Source organism: Heliangelus exortis, chromosome 2 (genome assembly GCF_036169615.1).
Source record: "Heliangelus exortis chromosome 2, bHelExo1.hap1, whole genome shotgun sequence".
NCBI classification, from domain to species: domain Eukaryota; kingdom Metazoa; phylum Chordata; class Aves; order Apodiformes; family Trochilidae; genus Heliangelus; species Heliangelus exortis.
In genome coordinates, this window is record NC_092423.1 from 52,996,493 (window position 1) to 53,013,843 (window position 17,351).

General features: G+C 43.1%; 1 protein-coding gene across 3 annotated transcripts in view; it reads right to left on the reverse strand.

Moving 5' to 3' along the window:
- The window catches only part of GLI3 (GLI family zinc finger 3), a 207,629-nt gene extending 194,414 nt beyond the window's left edge, over positions 1-13,215 (reverse strand). For 2 of the 3 annotated variants that reach the window (XM_071736180.1, XM_071736178.1), the window contains exon 1: positions 12,793-13,215. The gene's annotated coding sequence lies outside the window, so the exon portion shown is untranslated. Of the gene's footprint in view, positions 1-11,252; positions 11,475-12,792 lie in introns of those variants that run through there. The other variant, XM_071736179.1, reaches the window with a different exon arrangement.
- Between the last annotated feature and the right edge of the window lie 4,136 nt (positions 13,216-17,351).

Sequence of the window (17,351 nt, forward strand, 5' to 3'; positions counted from 1 at the left end):
TCAGTTCATAAGCCTGTTTCTTTTGCCTAGAAGCCATGAAAGGAAACAATTATGCTCCCTACTCAAACAGAAATGAAGCAGCCCCATATGCCACCCCCATTTCACAAGGCCAGAGGAGTAGCATGAAACACTTGGGCAAAGGTCACAAAAATGATGACAGGTATCTACAGCAGTTCCACCACCTCCTGCCACAGCGACGTCTGTGCAGATGTGAGCAAGGAGTCCTCACCTATCTCCACCTCCTTCCACTCTCTGCCATGGCAGGACAGGACCTCTATTACAATCTGACACTACGACTGCTCAGAAAAGGAAGAAGAAGAAGGCACAGTAAGGAGTTAACACTGCCTTAATCTCCTAAGAAGCATCCTTGGGTCGTTTGCCAACCACCTACCAATGAGATTTTTCTGGTGTTTTGGGATTGTTTTCTTTAATGGAGGAAGACTAGCAGACATAATTCTACATTTCCCTCCAGTCTCTATCACTTTCCTATTTTATGCTACCTACTGTGGATGATGGTACAGAACAGAGGCTTTACATTGCGGTTTAAAGCTAATTTTTGGTCAGAAAACTGCAGAATTGGCCATGAGCTAATATAAACATCTCTTCCTGGTACCTGTTCTGCTTCACGTCTGCTTAGTTTACCCAGAGAAGGCTGTTTTTATTCGTGTCAGCATGGAAGAGGAAACACCACAGGAGTAAACTTTCTTCCTTGGCTCTGCACCCTGCTCCACAAGGTAATGGCCCCAGCACATTCCCTCCCGTGCCTTCCTTCCTCTGCTCCCAGCCTACACATGCACGTGTGGCAACTCTGTCTGCAAGAATTACAGCAGCTCCAGTTACACTCCAGTGCCTTATCAACTACATGGTGGTATGCATGGCTGGGAAAGTAAGGAAAGCCAGGAGAGATGGCAGAAGTAGTAATTAGAGATAAGTGTTTTGGTATGTTTTGCCAAGAATGCCCAATAGGGAAGCAGTCAACTGGAAATTAACATGGTGGCCCAAAAATTTACTTTTTTCCTGAAGATGAACTTGAACCCGAACTGGAAATACAAACCAGACACACATGCCTTCTAGACTCATTCTACTTAATTTTAGCTGTGGCTTTTATTTTGCCTCATAAATTGTACTGAAATATGAAAACTGCAGTCTAAAAAAAAAAAAGTGAAGATTTTTCACTGGCTGCTAACCCCTATCAGAATGCATTCTGAAAATCAGCTCGTCTGACATCAAATTCACATTAAAATACGAAGTAGTTTGTATGTCAGCACACATGGCTCTGGCTCTCCCCAGCATGTGGGTCAGCAAGTTCCCTGTTCCTGCCCCCAGGCTTTAGACATTATGTATTTGCTCTGCAGCAAGGAGCTCTGCTTTCAAAAAGACCAGAAAGCTCGATTCTGTCACCATGTCTATGAGAATGAATAGCAAGATAATGCTGTAAGAGTATATGGGCAAAAGTCTGAATTTTCACAGGTAAATAGAGGGATAAACATTCCTTCCTGAAAGCAAACATTCATGTTTTTTTCCCATTCAACCATGCTTGAACCCTCTGTAATTTCTCTAAAGCCTGAACCCACTGCACAATTAACTCCAGATCCCCGTATCAAACCTAATCCCTCCCAAAACAGCAACCTGCCTGCAGGTGTATCTCTTCTCTTTAGACTACAAATGTAAACTTTCACCAATTTCATATTAATCACATAATCACAGAATGGTTTCGGCTGGAAGAGTCCCTAAAGATCATCTAGTTCGAACTCTCCTGCATGGGCAGGGACACAGCTAAATTGGAGGGATTTTAGGAACAAGCTACTGGAATGAACCAGTTCAATGAGGAAAACTCTCTCTTAAAACAAATTAAAACAAGTCTCAACAAATGACACTATGTTGGATATGTATTTTGAACAAGAAATTCTTTCAAGCAAACTGAAAGGATGTAATTTCCCATCCTTATGTATGCTGGTCATAAAATTGTGCCTCACAGGAGTAAAAATTACGATTTTAATATACTGGGGAGAAAAAAAAAAAAATATTTACTCCTATGTGCCCACTAACCAAAGCCAGTGCCTGAAGAGCAGTAAACATGACCCTTTCTGACCATACCCTTTGATTTTCCAAGAAATCTTCAGCTCTGTGGTCCTCTGAATTACTTTTTAAATCATTGCATTTATATTGCATATGTCATTGCATTTATCATTGCATATATATTGCATATATAAGACCAGACTATGCAAACCTTCATTCATAGAATAGACTCACTGACTTCTATAAGACTACCTTCTTAAGTCCAGGTGCCTGGGTAGAGATCAGCATCTTAATTCTCAATTTGCATGTTAAACTCATGTATGTTCCTTGCAAACCTAAACCTTCCTTTGCCTTTATCTGTAATATCTTTGAGGGATTATCTTTTAACATGTTGGGGTTGTTGTGTTTTGGTTTTTTTTTATAAAAAAAATCCTTCCTTGTTTTATTCAGTGCTTCTGTAGTAGTATTCAATTCATTAACAAGTGGTTTGCATCCACTGAGAAGAGCTGTCTGAAATAGCAGTGTCACAGCATTCATCATCATTACATCAGCAGTAGGGAAGTTCATACTGATTGCTATCAGCACTGAGAGTGCCCCAATCAGTGTGCTAGCAAACATAGCATGTTTAATTTTTCAGAAATGACTCTGGGTAGTTAGGGTGTTCATAGGTACTACTTTGATCCACACTACTGGAAGCAGCCTTTGGGGATAGAATACATCTTGAACAACACAACTCTACGAAAGTGAAAAACACAAGCAGAGGCATGAAGAACAATCAGGAAATTACAGTCTCTCTCAAGCATAAAAACCCTTTATCAATCTTATCAAAACCAGTTACACTGTTCCTTGGGATTATTTAAGGATTAAAAAAAAAAATGTGCCTTGTTCAGATACATTCAAATGCAAAATTTACATGAGACAATCTAACGTTGTTACATGGGAGCTATCTGACACTGATTTATAAAGGCTTGATTTAACTTCCAAAATCCACCTAGATTTCAGTATTGCTTTCCATCAAACCTGCTGGCAAAGCTGCACTGATAGTTACCCCTCACAGTATTTGCTGAAAAATACACAGCTACTCAGATATTTTAAGAAACATCTTCCAATTGTAAAATTTACCCCTCGGTACATCTCATCACTTTAGTAGTAACTATAGGAACTTATCTAAATACTTTGTATTTTTGAAATAATTTTAATCTTTTCTCAGTTCTTTGTAAGCTAAACTAGAATGCTGAAACCCCCATTAACTACTCCTGGGTAAATTTTGTTTAGATTCTTTCCTGCTGAGATGACTAGTATAGTAAGACAGATATGAAAAGCACAAATAATAGTCTTACAACCCATTAATAAGTTGAAGAAAAAAGGTATAATTTATTTTGCAGTATTTATCTCCATTTAAATAACATGCATGATTATAAATGCCCTAGATGATAACTGCAAGTATGCAAGTAAAATTAGACAATAAAAAAAAGGAGGGGAAAAAGGAGGGGAGGAAAAAGGAGGGGAGAGGGGGGAGGAAGGGGGGTGGAAAAAGGGGGTGGAAAAAGGGGGGGGGAAAAAGGGGGGGGGAAAAAGGGGGTGGAAAAAGGGGGTGGAAAAAGGGGGTGGAAAAAGGGGGTGGAAAAAGGGGGTGGAAAAAGGGGGTGGAAAAAGGGGGTGGAAAAAGGGGGGGGGAAAAAGGGGGGGGGAAAAAGGGGGGGGGAAAAAGGGGGGGGGAAAAAGGGGGGGGGGAAAAGGGGGGGGAAAAAAGGGGGGGGGAAAAAGGGGGGGGAAAAAAGGGGGGGGGAAAAAGGGGGGGGGGAAAAGGGGGGGGGAAAAAGGGGGGGGAAAAAGGGGGGGGGAAAAAGGGGGGGGGAAAAAGGGGGGGGGAAAAAGGGGGGGGGAAAAAGGGGGGGGGAAAAAGGGGTGGAAAAAAGGGGGGGGAAAAAGGGGGGGGAAAAAGGGGGGGGGAAAAAGGGGGGGGGAAAAAGGGGGGGGGAAAAAGAGGGGGGGGAAAAGGGAGGGGGGAAAAGGGGGGGGAGAGAAAAGAGAGAAAAGAAAAAAATGGAATCTGATAGGCTGATTTGTTGCTTGAAATTAAAAAATAACCCAAATGATAGGGCACTATTTGCATTAATACAATCTTTACAAATTCATTACTTTCTGCTGTCTTTTCCTGTGTTACATTTCTTTGATTTCTTCCTCCCATAAAGACTGAAAAACAACTAGACCTAAAGCCTGGTTAATGATGATCTGATCTGTTCCTGATAGGTTAAATAGCTTGTGGCAACAAGGATCACAAACACAAAGGCAATCAGCTTGGCAAAGCAGTGCTATTAGCATTCTCATGATTAAGACCCTAAGTGAGAAACTATTCGATTGAATACGCTGATCAAATGTAGTAATTGCTCGACTCCAGAGGAATTACATCTTTCTGCTAGAGCTAAACTGGATTACTAAAAGTTCTCAAAATAATTGAAACATATACATACAGTAGAATCAGTAAGTGGTACTTGAGTGAGTTTCACTCAGTTGCTTTTAATACACATCATCCACGTACACTTAGAAGTAGATTATCTCTACTTTTGTTACAGGATTTAGAAAGCTGTTAAATATAACCCCAATTAGATGTTTTTACTATTACTTCAACAGATAAAACTCTGTATCTAAATAAAACAGCTTTCCACCAGGAAAGAAATTATTCTTTCTCACCCAGTAAAAAGAATTTAATAGATAAAAACACTGAAGGATTTGGGTCAAATTGTATATATAAAAACAGTCCATCCCTCACAGAAGTTGTTTTTCAGGGACATGCAGCATTAAGCTGAGGGATGTAGATCCAGAACTTCCAGCACATCTTAGTGGCTTTACACTTCAGATAGGATGTATGCTCTGAGGTAAAAATTCATAATTCATTCATTATCCAAGAGTCTTTGGAGTAATTGAACTGTCAGATGAAGCAAAACTATAAAAACACATACCACACCAGAACCAGCCCTCAAAACCAACCAAATCAACTTGGTTGTTAACTCTGCATCTAAGCATTTCTTACTTTAATCACATGGTCTTGAGTTTCTGTATTTGTCATTTTGACTCTCACTATCTAAAAACAGCTAATAAAAAGAATATTATTTATTTAAAAATAGGAACTGCTACTGCTCCAAATCTGTAAATATATTTGGGGGGAAAGGAGGGTGTAGTGAGCTTGAAGAATGGTAATGCACTTGCCCTTAGGAAATCATAACTCCTGCCAATTAAACTACCCAGTATTGCTAGAAAAATCACAGTAACCTGTGTTACTGCTTATTTTGCAATTCTACCTCTGTTTGTGCTTCAAACACTCCAGCAGGAAAAACTCTAATAATTATGTCAAAGTAAGATTAGATATAAAAGCATTAGCAAAGAGGTAATAATAATAATAAAAAAAACCAAAAAACAAAACCTCCTGCAGACTTTACTGTTCATAGCAATAGGTTAAAATGAGCAGTGAGCAGTGACACCTCAAACTTCCCTACCAAGTCTGAACTCAGTTTTTGCTATTTTTCAGGAATTCAGCAGCATGAAATGCAAAGCAAACAACAGCACAGTGACTTCCTTCTGCAACACCTGTTTTAAGAAACCTGAACTAGAGCATTCATGTGCTCAAAATCTGAAAGGACAGGAATATGTTGAGGGAAGGACTACCAGCAAGACTTGATAACTGCATTGATAACATACCCTCTGATTTCCTCTGTTGATACTGTTATAAGCACTCAGAACTTTTCTTCTTTCCCTTCTTGCCAGTTTGTCATCTAATAGATTGGTAAAGCAAATTATAAACATCTGTAATAGGTGTGCATTGCATGAAGATTTGTTTAGTTAACCAAATCAGAATGCACTACAACCACCGCAGAAAAATGTAGAAATATTTTAAGAGCACCAAAGCTTAATGTGGATTCCAGTGGCATGACCACTTCCTTCACACTTTTTGCTTTATCTCATCAACCCCAACAGATTAAAGTTCCCTTAGAATCAAAACTGGATCTATCTATCAATGTCAATCTATTCAGGAACTGAGCTCAAGGAAGAATATATTTAATAGACATCCATTGCAAACATGTGCCTTCTGTTTTAAACTTACAAAAGAAAAATGAAGTTAAAGCAAATGAAAGGAAAAAAGACTGCATTATGTATTTTACAATTAGTATTTTAAAATATGATGAAAAAATCAAGTAGTATGTTTTTGAAAGTGCCGTGTTTTGATCACCAGTCCCATTCCTATCTCCTCAGCATATTCTCAGGTTAAAGGATGCCTTCATCCAGAATTTCACGTTCTAACCCAGCACAGGTGTTTCAATATGAAAAAGAACTCGGAAAGCTCCACATATCCAGGAAGAACTTCAAGTGTGAAAGGTACTTTATAAAACTTTATCTTCAGCTTTTACAGTTTACATTATGTTTTACACCTGTCTCATAGTAGCAATAAAACTGCACCATGATTCCTTCATGTTTTTATAACTTGACAAAATGCAGCAGGACAACTCTAAACTGTTCCAAGTATGAATTACTTTTCAATACACTATCCCCATTCAAATACTGTAATCACATTATTACACAGCTGCCTTATTTTCTAAGAAAAAAAAGACATACATTGTGAATTGAAGAGCCAGGCAAAGCCACACCAAACCACGTCCTGCTAATTAAGAATCAGCAGTGCCAGGATCTCATTTTAATATAGGCAGTTCAGGAACAGCAGAGGTTGTACTGAAGTGACACTAACTTGATCTGTGTTTCTGACTATTCTGTTTCAGGTACTCATACAGCTTATCTAACGAAGGCTTCATTCTCTTGGCAGCTGGATTTAGTGTTCTTTACACGCGGTTGATTTTCTTGATGTTAACGGATTTGTATGTAAAGAAAACAGTATCATAGGAAGCAATAAACACAGCTGGGGGAGGTTCAGCTCTAAACCAACAAAAGGTTAGTTGCATCCTTTAGCCCTGACCTAAGTGTCCAAAAAATAGAGAAGCATTTTGAGCATCATTTTAAAGAAATAAATATGTAAGAATAAATAACAAGGAAAAAAAAAATTATTTGTCTTGGTAATTAGTGCAAAAAATAATTCAGCATTAATGTGGAAACTTCAGCTAAGAAAATTATTCAATCAGATCTCTTGGTAGTGGATTCTGATATTATCAGTTCTGACACCCAGCTACTATTTAGAGACAGACGCATTCTCTCCCAATTAGTTCACCCCTTGTTGTAATCTAAATAATCTTGCAGGCATTTTTAAGATAAGTGTATTGTCTTGTTTCTTGCTTTGTTCTTAAAGAAAGAGAGAAACCAACTCTTCAGATCAGTAGCCAATTTAATGCACTTTCAAGGTAATACAGGTACAATTTATACATACAGAATATACCACAACAAAACCACAGTACGATGCCAGCACAATCTTTTAGGGAAGTTTCTCCCTACACCTCTGCAGAAAGCCTTAAAAGCCTTAAAACAAAGCAGGGATTAGTGTGAGCTGGAAGGTAGGGAGGGGACTTACCTCAAACCCAGCCAAGCAGAAATCAGAGCAGTAATTCTACAAGTCGGCAGAGTACACTTTTAGAGCCATAATGGTGTGAAGAAGTGCTGGGCAGCATTGCCTAAAGGCAGCACTAATACACTGATGACTAATGACTGGGCCATGCAGACAATGAATTTGGGGGTTGAAAACTAACAGAAACCGTGCAGTACCTTGACAAATGGGCTTTCACAATTTCATTCATTGAATAAACTTTAAAGACAAAATTGGCTCAAGTTCTCTCGGGAATAACATGACACATGTTGGACAATAAGTATTTTCCTTTTTAATTAAAACTATTACACCAAATACATAAACATTATTACAGTGAATAAAACATAAGAGTTAACTATTTAGCAGCTGGAAAAGAAGACTAGACCTAGAAGACCAGAATTTGAGGTGCAACACCATTCATTCAGAAGGGTCAACAAATCCCAGGGTTAACTACCTGATTCACTGAAATTCACCCTTGGCAGAATACATTTTCCCTTCTTTGACACTTAAAGGAGAGCGGAGAACTTCAAAGGTATGTTTAATGAGCTGCTACAAATACAATTGGTTAAAAGAGGCTCAGAAATTATGTACTAAAAGCTGAACTGTGCTTAGAATTACAACTGAAAAAGTCTGGTTTTAAAGAGCCCTAAGTCAGGCCCCCATAAAACAAATCAAGCCTCGAACAGACGTTGTAACCTTGCATACCAACAAACACATTACAACAACAGAATCCCTCTTTAACAGGGTTTCTTTTTTTTTTTTTTTTTTTTTTTTTCCCCAGTGCAACTCGACTTCCCATTTGAAAATAGTGATTTTGGCTATTTTTACAGACAGAATGAAATATCCAAAGTCTCTCTAAATTAACAAGTACCACTTGCCATAGACAGCATCGCCTTTAGCAGCTCCTAAAAACTTCAGAAAAGGATCTTAAAACAGGAAGCTTAGTGAGCTCATAAAACTGTTGTTGGAGCCAGGAACACATAGCATATTTAATCTGCAAACTGTGAGAGTCTACAATGATTTCAGCAAGATCTGAGGCATGCCCTCAAGGTTTGCTGGGATCTGGGATTAGGGAGTTGATAAGAACCCTCTACTGCCCATGGACATGTTTTTCTTCTGCAGTTAAACACAAATGCATAGAGACGTTTGACTGCTGCTTGGCGTTACTGCTCAAGTTATATAAAAGCTTTGCAGCTCCTTTTGCTGTCAATATATCAAAGTTAAAAAAAAATCATCAAAGTGTGAAATTTCATTTAAAGTCTTTGCCAGTCTACAGCTCTATTTCACAGACCTATCAAATAAAAGTAAAGATGAAAAATGCACTGAAAGAACTTGAAAAGTTTGCAGCAGCACCCATGCCCTATTTTTGTTTATTCTGTCTCATTTTATTTGATTTTGAAGTATAACAAATCAATTCCCTTATAAAAATGACAAAGTCTAAAGGGAGGACATCTATAAAACCTATGGTTAAAAGACAACCTGAAATCATTACTACAGCTGAACATTTTGTTGAATAGAAAGATTTCTCTGTAGCCATTTTAGCATTTTAATTGCCTAACTGCAAGTTGGCAGAAAATTTCTTGAATCTTCCAAAACAATCAGAATGACTACAGAATTTGAGTGCCAGAAAAACTAAAGCCTTCTTCAAAGTATTCTTTAGCTAGGGATTTACAACAATTGCATAAAGAAGAAAAGTCTGACTTTTAAGATAATCTACTATAGTCTAAAAGCATTAACATTCCATTACTAAGGTTTTCCTGAGGATTTCATGACTCATTGATTCACTTTTCCTTCAAGTCTGCTTTCTCTTTGTGCATTACTGTCTCCATGTAGTTGAGTGCATGCAACACTGATCATTAAACTGCTTCCTCCCATAACTCCAAATAAATCCTTCTTTAATAACCATCAGATTCCTTATTTATCAGGCAAAGATGAGTAACTTTTCACTAACACCCTGCAACACAGAAACATGCCATTCCTTCCTTGCACGTGCAGGATGAAATTCAAACACACTACAGAGTGCAGGTAATGGAAGAGCTTTCCCAAAATTGATGCAGGAAGTGTAACTGCAGCTTTTTAGGGTCAGGATCAAATGCACGTATTTATCTTGTGCAAAAATCAAGTAATCTGCGAGATGAACAAATTATCATATCTCAAAACTTGGGCATTTCTGTTTTTCTAACACTGAGTCCAAAATAAACAGAAATTATTTACAACCACTGGTACTTTAATTTCTTGGTCACAAAATGGTTTTTACGTTTGAAAATGCACAGCACATCTTTCACAACTGAAGATTACCTATCTGTAAAACGCTGTCTCAAATACTGCATGCCTTCTCAAGCCAAAAACATTACTCCACTTTAACAGGAAAACGCAGGTGATATCTTTGTTCTATGGTACTTCCACAGAAATGCTTTGGAAAACAGCATGTCCTACTGAAAACCATATGAAATTATCGGAATGCAAGGCTGCATTCATTTAGGCACCTTAAGCCAGGGTTTTCCTACCACTGGTGCTTTGAAGAATATATACACACTGAGGAAGTCCTCTTCTTACTCATTCTTCTTACTCATTCAAAATCATATAATCCTACTTTTAAAGAAATAATCCTCCCCCTCAGAATAGCCTTCTCTTTTAGTTACTATTATTTATATTTTTAGAAATGGGCTATACACCAAACTGAAAATATTTACATACTAACTAGTATAAACCCAAACCTTCATTATATAAACAAACTCTCAGGAGGCTGCCTACAGTTTACACTGCTGTACTCATTCACCATTACTTCTAATATATATTTTTTCAATGGTAACGCAGTGGTGTGAACATGGCAATTACACTTTAGGGTTGCTTTACTTTTAAAACACTGCATTTGTCTTCCTTCAAAATAATCATGACATATGTAATTAAGAAACTGTCAGATCATTATTAATTTTTAATAAAGGTCCTAAATGAAATAATTATAGGAATCAATCAGTGAGGCACCTTTCCAAATTACAATGCAATTGCACAAATATTCAAACTACTTAAAGCCAGTTCTTGCACACTTCAATCTGTAATACCACTTAACACATCAAAAACAATTTTGTAACACAGAGAAACTTAGTGATTTCTTACTATTGCATCAACCTAAACAGTTTCAAAAGAGATCCCCTACATCACACAGGGAAAGAGAAGCAGTCATGACCTCTTAAAAATGTTTGTTGATTTAATTGGCCACGTATATTAAGGCCTCTGAAAAATTTCTGTTCCAAGTTTTTCTGTAGCACACAAAACAGAAACGAAGTCTGTGCACAGAAGCTTGAAAAAAAACCACATTTATTGAGCCTTGAAAATCAAGTGGGAAGTAGCAAGGGCACGACGGTGATGAGTATTTTGCTGTGGGTTACTACCTAATACTGCTTTAGTGAAGTAGCCTCTAGTACGTGACACTGTATATCAACTCGACAGCTATCCGTACCTTTGACTAAAAGGCTCTTTGAGATCCGTACAGTCCATCATTTCAAACTGAAGTGGCAGCTGGAAAATGTGGAACAGCTGGCAAGGAGCTGAGAGAAAATGTTTTACATAAATATATCTACATACAAACTGGCAGAAGACCACGGACACCGTACCCACAGGGCCGGATCAAAACTACGCACCAGAGGATTAGAAAGAAAATTTGGGGGGTGAGGTGGAGTGTCGGGGGGGGAGGGGGTGTCCCTTTTACCTTTTCTCTTCACGTGGTGCGAGGATTTGGAAGTGGGCACTGGCGGCTGAGCGCCAGCGAGCCCGTCCGGAGGCGCCGGAGTTGTGTCAACACCCCGACTTTACGGGCTCATTAAAAATCGCGGAGGTTCCGTTCTCCTCGGACCCTTCAAAGTTGCGCCATTCGAGGCCGGGCCGTGGTGCCCGGCTCTGAGGAGCTCCCTCGGGACGCTCCCGCCCCCCAACACCAGCCCGGCCCGGCCCACCCCCACCCCACCGCCCGCAGTCGCCCCGCTCCTCCCGCCTGGGCCGGGCCCGGCCCGCCGCCGGCTGCTCAGCTCCCCGGCTTGACCCAGCGCCAACGGCGGCGGCAGCGAGGAGCGGCGCCCCACGCCGCGCCGCACACAAAAAAGGTGCAGACGCCCCCGCACACCCACACCCGGCCGGGACGCAACTTTCCCTCCTTCCCTCCGGGAAGCCGCCGGCAGGGAACCGCGGCCACCCCAATGCCGGCCCCCCGGGCGCCCCTCCACTCCGCCAGATGTGACAGCGCCTTCTGCCTCGCTCCTCTCGCCTTTCCCCCTGCGAAGTTTTGCGGCCGGCCTCCCGCCTCACGGCGGTGAAACAGCCCGGGAGTTGCTCGGGGAGGGAAGCCGAGAAGAAGGAGGAGGGGGGGCGAATAAAAAAAGCAGCCTGCTGCTCGCAAATCGGCAGCTCCGCCGCGGGACGTGACCGGCCGAGCACGGGCGGTGCGGCCCGGCCCGGAGCGGGGAATGCCCCCTCCTCTCCCCGCTCCCTCAACTCCCGCGCTCTGTGACAGCCATTTTGGGGGTTAGACCCCTCGCTCCCCCCTACTCCCGCCTCTAAGTTAGAGAAGCGGGAGTAAGGGGCCGGGAGCGGGGAAGAAGCGCTGGGAGGCGAGAAGAAACTGGCCCGGAGCAGAGCCCGGGAAACAAAGAACTTCTCGCCCAAGTGGGTACGTACCTGCCGCCGCCGCCGCTGCCGCCGAGCCCCCGCGCTGCCCATGGGCGAGGGTCGGGGCCGCCGCGGCTCGCACCCGCGCCTCTCTCCCTCTGCCGCGGCTAGCGGGTCTGACCCCCGCCGCGGCCGGCAGGCATTCTCCGGGGAGAGGGACGGGAAGAAGGGGCAGGGGCGACAGAGGGAAAGGCCGGCGGGTGTTGTTGGTGGTTGTTTTATCCCTGCCCGCCTCCCGCAGGGAGCAGCCCGCGCCTCTGCCTGTGCGTGTGTGCACGCGGATCCGACATCAGTTTCAGTGATCTTGTAATCTGATCCCTTCTGACTCACTCGCACTGACTGACATTTCTGATTTGGTTCAACAAAAAAAGGGGGGGGACTGGGGGAGAGGAGGAAAAGAAGAAGAGGGAGTGCAAACAATGTAACCCAGAACCCCAATTCCACCGCCTGGTATCAAACAGTTTTCGGAGTGAAGGGGGAACCTCTCCGTCCCGTCCGTCCCCCCGGCTCCGCCGCCGCCCGGCATTGTTATGCCTCGGCGCAGCCAGCGAAGGAGGGGAATAAACACATCGTGCCGAGATACTCACGTGTCGGAAAAGTTGTCCTTTTTGCTTTCCTCCCTCTCGCACACTCCTCTCCGCCGCCTCCTCCAAGTTTTACAGATGTTGCAGGGCTCCTCGCCGCCGCCGCCGCCCCCTCTTCCCAGCGCTGCCCTCTGGATCAGAGGAGGGGAAAGGCTCTTTAGGGATAAGTCCTAATTCAAACACCGTCCGCTAAACTTTCCCTCCTCCACCCCTTCCTCGTAAGCGGCGGAGAGGGCTCCGTTCTCCTTCCCCCCTTCCCTCGGCCCGTTCGGGACGCGGATGCCCCGGGCCCGGCGGGAAGCAGGGCCGCCTGCCTGGGGGAGCGGCAGAGGGATGCGCCCCGGGGTGCGGGTCCGGCCGAGGCCTGGCAGGCTACGACGCGCGCTCTCGGCATGACACCCCCGCTCCCCCCTTCCTCCTCCTCCTCCTCCTCCCCCGCCATCCCCCCGGCCCGGCCCGGCCCGCCCCGGCGGCGGCCCGAAGGCGGCGACACCCCGCCCACAGCCGAGAGACAGCGCGGGGCAACGGCGGGCGCCCCCGGAGTGGCCCCCTCTGCTGCGGGTCGTGCTCCCGCTTCCTCCTCCTCCGCTCCCGCTGTATCCTTCAGCCCAGCCTGCTTCGCCAGCCCCGTTTCCCCGCGCTCCAGCGCGTTGGACACCCCCGTTCTCCCGCCCTGAGAGATCGGGGCCTTCCCTACCTCAAAAAAAGTCAGGGGTTTGGGGGAGAAAACTGCTTCCTAGCTGGGGTTTCTGTGTGCGCCGCGGCTCCAGGGTTCGCGTTTGCTCTGGCGCCACAGGCTGACTTGACTGACAGACTTCAAGGAAAGTTTCATCTAAGCCGTGTGACACTGAAAAATAGAGCTTTCGGGGGAAAAAAGTGCAAGCGCTTGAGTGAGGGGAAGGGTGACGGTGGTGCCTTCGCCTCCTCCTCCGGCCGCCTGCCTCCCCAGCGCTCTGCCGGACTCCTCTGGCCTTCCCCTCACCCCGCAGAGCGGGGCTCCTCGCTGCCTCCATCCCTGCCCCGCATCCCCATCCTCCCCCCGGGCGCCATGTGAGCAGGTCACACCGGGGTTCAGAAATAGCGGTAACTAGGATGCAGAAACTTATTTGTTCCAATGTGTCCATCCTTCGGGAAATGTTAACATCCTGACAAGACACCGCACTTTTTTTTTAGTCCCGCAGATTGCTCCCCTGATACTAAAAAAGTCTGAGAAACCATAAATTATCATTATCACAAACATTTTCCATCAGGTCAAAAGGTGGGGCTGACTCTCAGGAAAAGCATATATATTTAAGTTTTTGCCATCCCATGTCAAATATTTCATATGCAGCTTTGTTTATAACCTGACTCACAACAGAGCCAAGTAAAGATTTGTTACTGAAGTAGATGATTTAACAAGGTACCAAAGCTCGGACTACCCTAAGCGTTTGAGAAATCCCACAAAAAACAGTGGTTCTTGAAGAAGTCTGGTGGAGATGAATGACTAAACTTTGATGCTGCAGACTTCATAAAGCTTCCCTTAGTCTCACCATTGAAAAAAATTCATTTTATTACAAAACAAAGCTACAGGTACTTGTGGTTTGGGGTGACTTGGCTCATGAGTTTTTTTAGAAACAAAGAGAAGGCAATCTTATCTGACCTAAAGGCTGCCATATATCCAAATTCACTCACTGTTGTGGGGGTTTTTGTTTGTTTGGCTTGGTTTTAACTTGGAAAATTCTAGGTATAATAGGATAGTTTGGAGACATGCCTATGAAATATGGAAGTGCCAGGCACAGTCAGAGCAATCTCACTGGCAACCCCAGAGATGCTCATTTGTGTGCACATTGTACAGCACTGTCCCAGTTCACTCTGCCTTTCAGGACAGACACAAAAATCAGATGCTTTCACAGTGAGCGAGAGGTGCACATCACCCAACTTCCCATGCACTCCAGGACCTGCATATCCCCAACGCCTGACTCCTGTGTACTGGGACTGGAAGCACTGGAAACCCATGGAAAAGAATGCAACCCGTAAGCCTGGTGTCACAGCACCCTGACAGGCAATTCTACCACGTACCAAGAGGGGAAAAAATCTGACTCTTCTTCAACAAGCAGCCCTCAGTTGCCCACCTGATACTGCTGACAGGCATAGTATGGTGTGGTGAGGAGGCATGTGCAGCAGTGGGATCTGAATACAAATACCAAAACTGATATACTTCCTCCTTTTTCCATTTTATATTGGACTTCATTTTCCATTCCCACGTATCTGGGAAAATGATACTGTGATAATAGTGGTATGGTGCTGCATATGTTTTCTTTTATATGTATGTGTGTATACCAGCGTGGTGATGTACAGAATGTCTGGGCAAACCTTGGGTTCCTTTAAAGATCTCTTTAAGAGCACTATGATACCTTCAGCCCATAGTTCCCTTCTCTCTTTTTCTGCTTATTGCCTATTTGTTTGTATTTTTGCAATCAGTTTTTTTCTTAAACTTTCTTTTCCTCTTTACATAATGAAAGCTCTTAAAAGTAACAGGGGAAATTAACCAGTATAAAAATTTTACTTGATAAAGAAACAAATTAATGTGGAAAATCCTGTTTGTCTAACCATTTATAATTAGGCATTGGTGAACTTAAGCAATAGATAGCAAAGATGTTCAAACAGGGGCATGATTTTAAGTTGAGGGTGGCCCTTCAAATAAGTATATCTCTTGGACTTTTGAAAATAGAAATTACTATTTCTTGAGAGTATGGACATCTTCTCATGTCATAAAAATATTTTTTTCTTGTTTTTTTTAAATTATTTTGTTCTGATTCATGCTAGCTCTGTTCAAGGCACACATACATTTCTGATTTAAGATGAAAAACCTCAAGCACTTAGTACATTCAACACTCACCAAGATTAAGACAGTTAAGAAACCTGAGATTTTAAAAACCAAAAGGCAGATAGAATCCTTTAAGCTCTACTTAAAAAAAACAAACAAACAAAAAAACAAACTCAAAAAAACCCAAAAAACCAACTCCTGGCACATTTCTGAGCAGTCTTGAGAGAAGGGAAACACAGAAACAACAACCAAGGTTTCTGCCTTTGCCTGCCTGAATGGTCAGGCCAAGCAGAAAATAAAAACTGATGGAGAGTGGGTGACATTTGCCATTTGAAAGGTATTGTAAATGTTTCAACACCTTTTACAATGAAGTGCATAACAGAAACTTAGGGCATCCAAGACCCTAAACAAAATGAAAATGCGCAGCTTTTTTTAGGGAGGTGCCTTTCTTAACAACTTTCATGTCTGCTTCAGAGGAATCATACTTGAAAAATGTAATACGAAGACAGAAATGATATATTAATAAAATGTAATGATTTTTCCGCACATCTGGGCTGGCCCTCTGAAAGAAGCTGACCCCTGAGACTTATCTAGGATGTTTCCTTGCAAATAGGAACTGGCTCTTGCAGAAGACCTGTTGGTCAGTGCCAAAACCCATCTCTCCGACAGAAGATACCACAACCACAGGACATTTCTGCCAAAAATTATATCACACACAATACTCCTGCATTTCTTTGGCCTACCTCATGTCCCTACTTCTCAGCCTGTGCTCTGAGAGTTACAGACCTCCAGGCAGTGTGCTTATATCCCCTTTTTGCTGCACCCGTTGTTCCAGGGAAGCACAGCCGGAAGGAGCAAGTGTTTTGCTGATACAAGCTGCAATGGAGAAGACCCGATCTTAAGTCACACCAAAAATCAGTCTTATCACCACTCTCATTTGCAACACCCTCCACTTTCTCTCCAATCCCGGTGAATACTTGGCCTCCAGAGCTTGCCTTCTCCAGCTTTCCTGGAACCTGCTACCCTTTGGACTTCTCACACCCTCACACACACCATTTAGAGCATCAGCACTTACCTCCCCCTCAGCAGCTAGACACCCACCTTGCTGTTGCTGATTACCCAGGTAAGTGTCACCCCCTAACACATAAAGCTATCAAAATAATAATGGTTTTGCCAATTGGCAAATACCTTAATGCAATAAATTAATCAGGCACATCTGCTGTGTTTTTCCAGGGGCAACCTCAAGGAGCATGGGTAGATCACTACAGTATGGAGCAATCACACTGATTTTTGGTCCATCACAAGAGAACTTGGCCAGTGCATCCTACTGTCACCCATGTAACCCTCTCGTTGTATGTCTTTCTAGTACAGCAGAGAGGTCTTAAGAGGTAGCTGGTGGCAGAAAAACAGGTTTATGAGGGGGTACCATGTCAAAAACATCAGTCTGAAACAGGAGCACCTGGGGGTGCAGGTGAAGGTGCATGTCCTGAGGGAGGATGCAGAACTGGGAAGTGGAAGTGACCAAACTTCAGAGGGATATAATGATCAGGGTAAAAACCTTAACAGGAAACTGATGTGGAAAAGGCAAATGGGGCCTGAGCAGGAAAAGAACTAATTAGTTGGAATCCCTTAGTTTTGAAAGAAATTATAAACTAATGTACCACTGCACACTAGTCTAATTTAAGTCTTTAGTGGATGTCATTTTTAAAAAATTTTTGTGTGAGAAAGGAAGCATAGTATCTGCTTTATTCCTGAA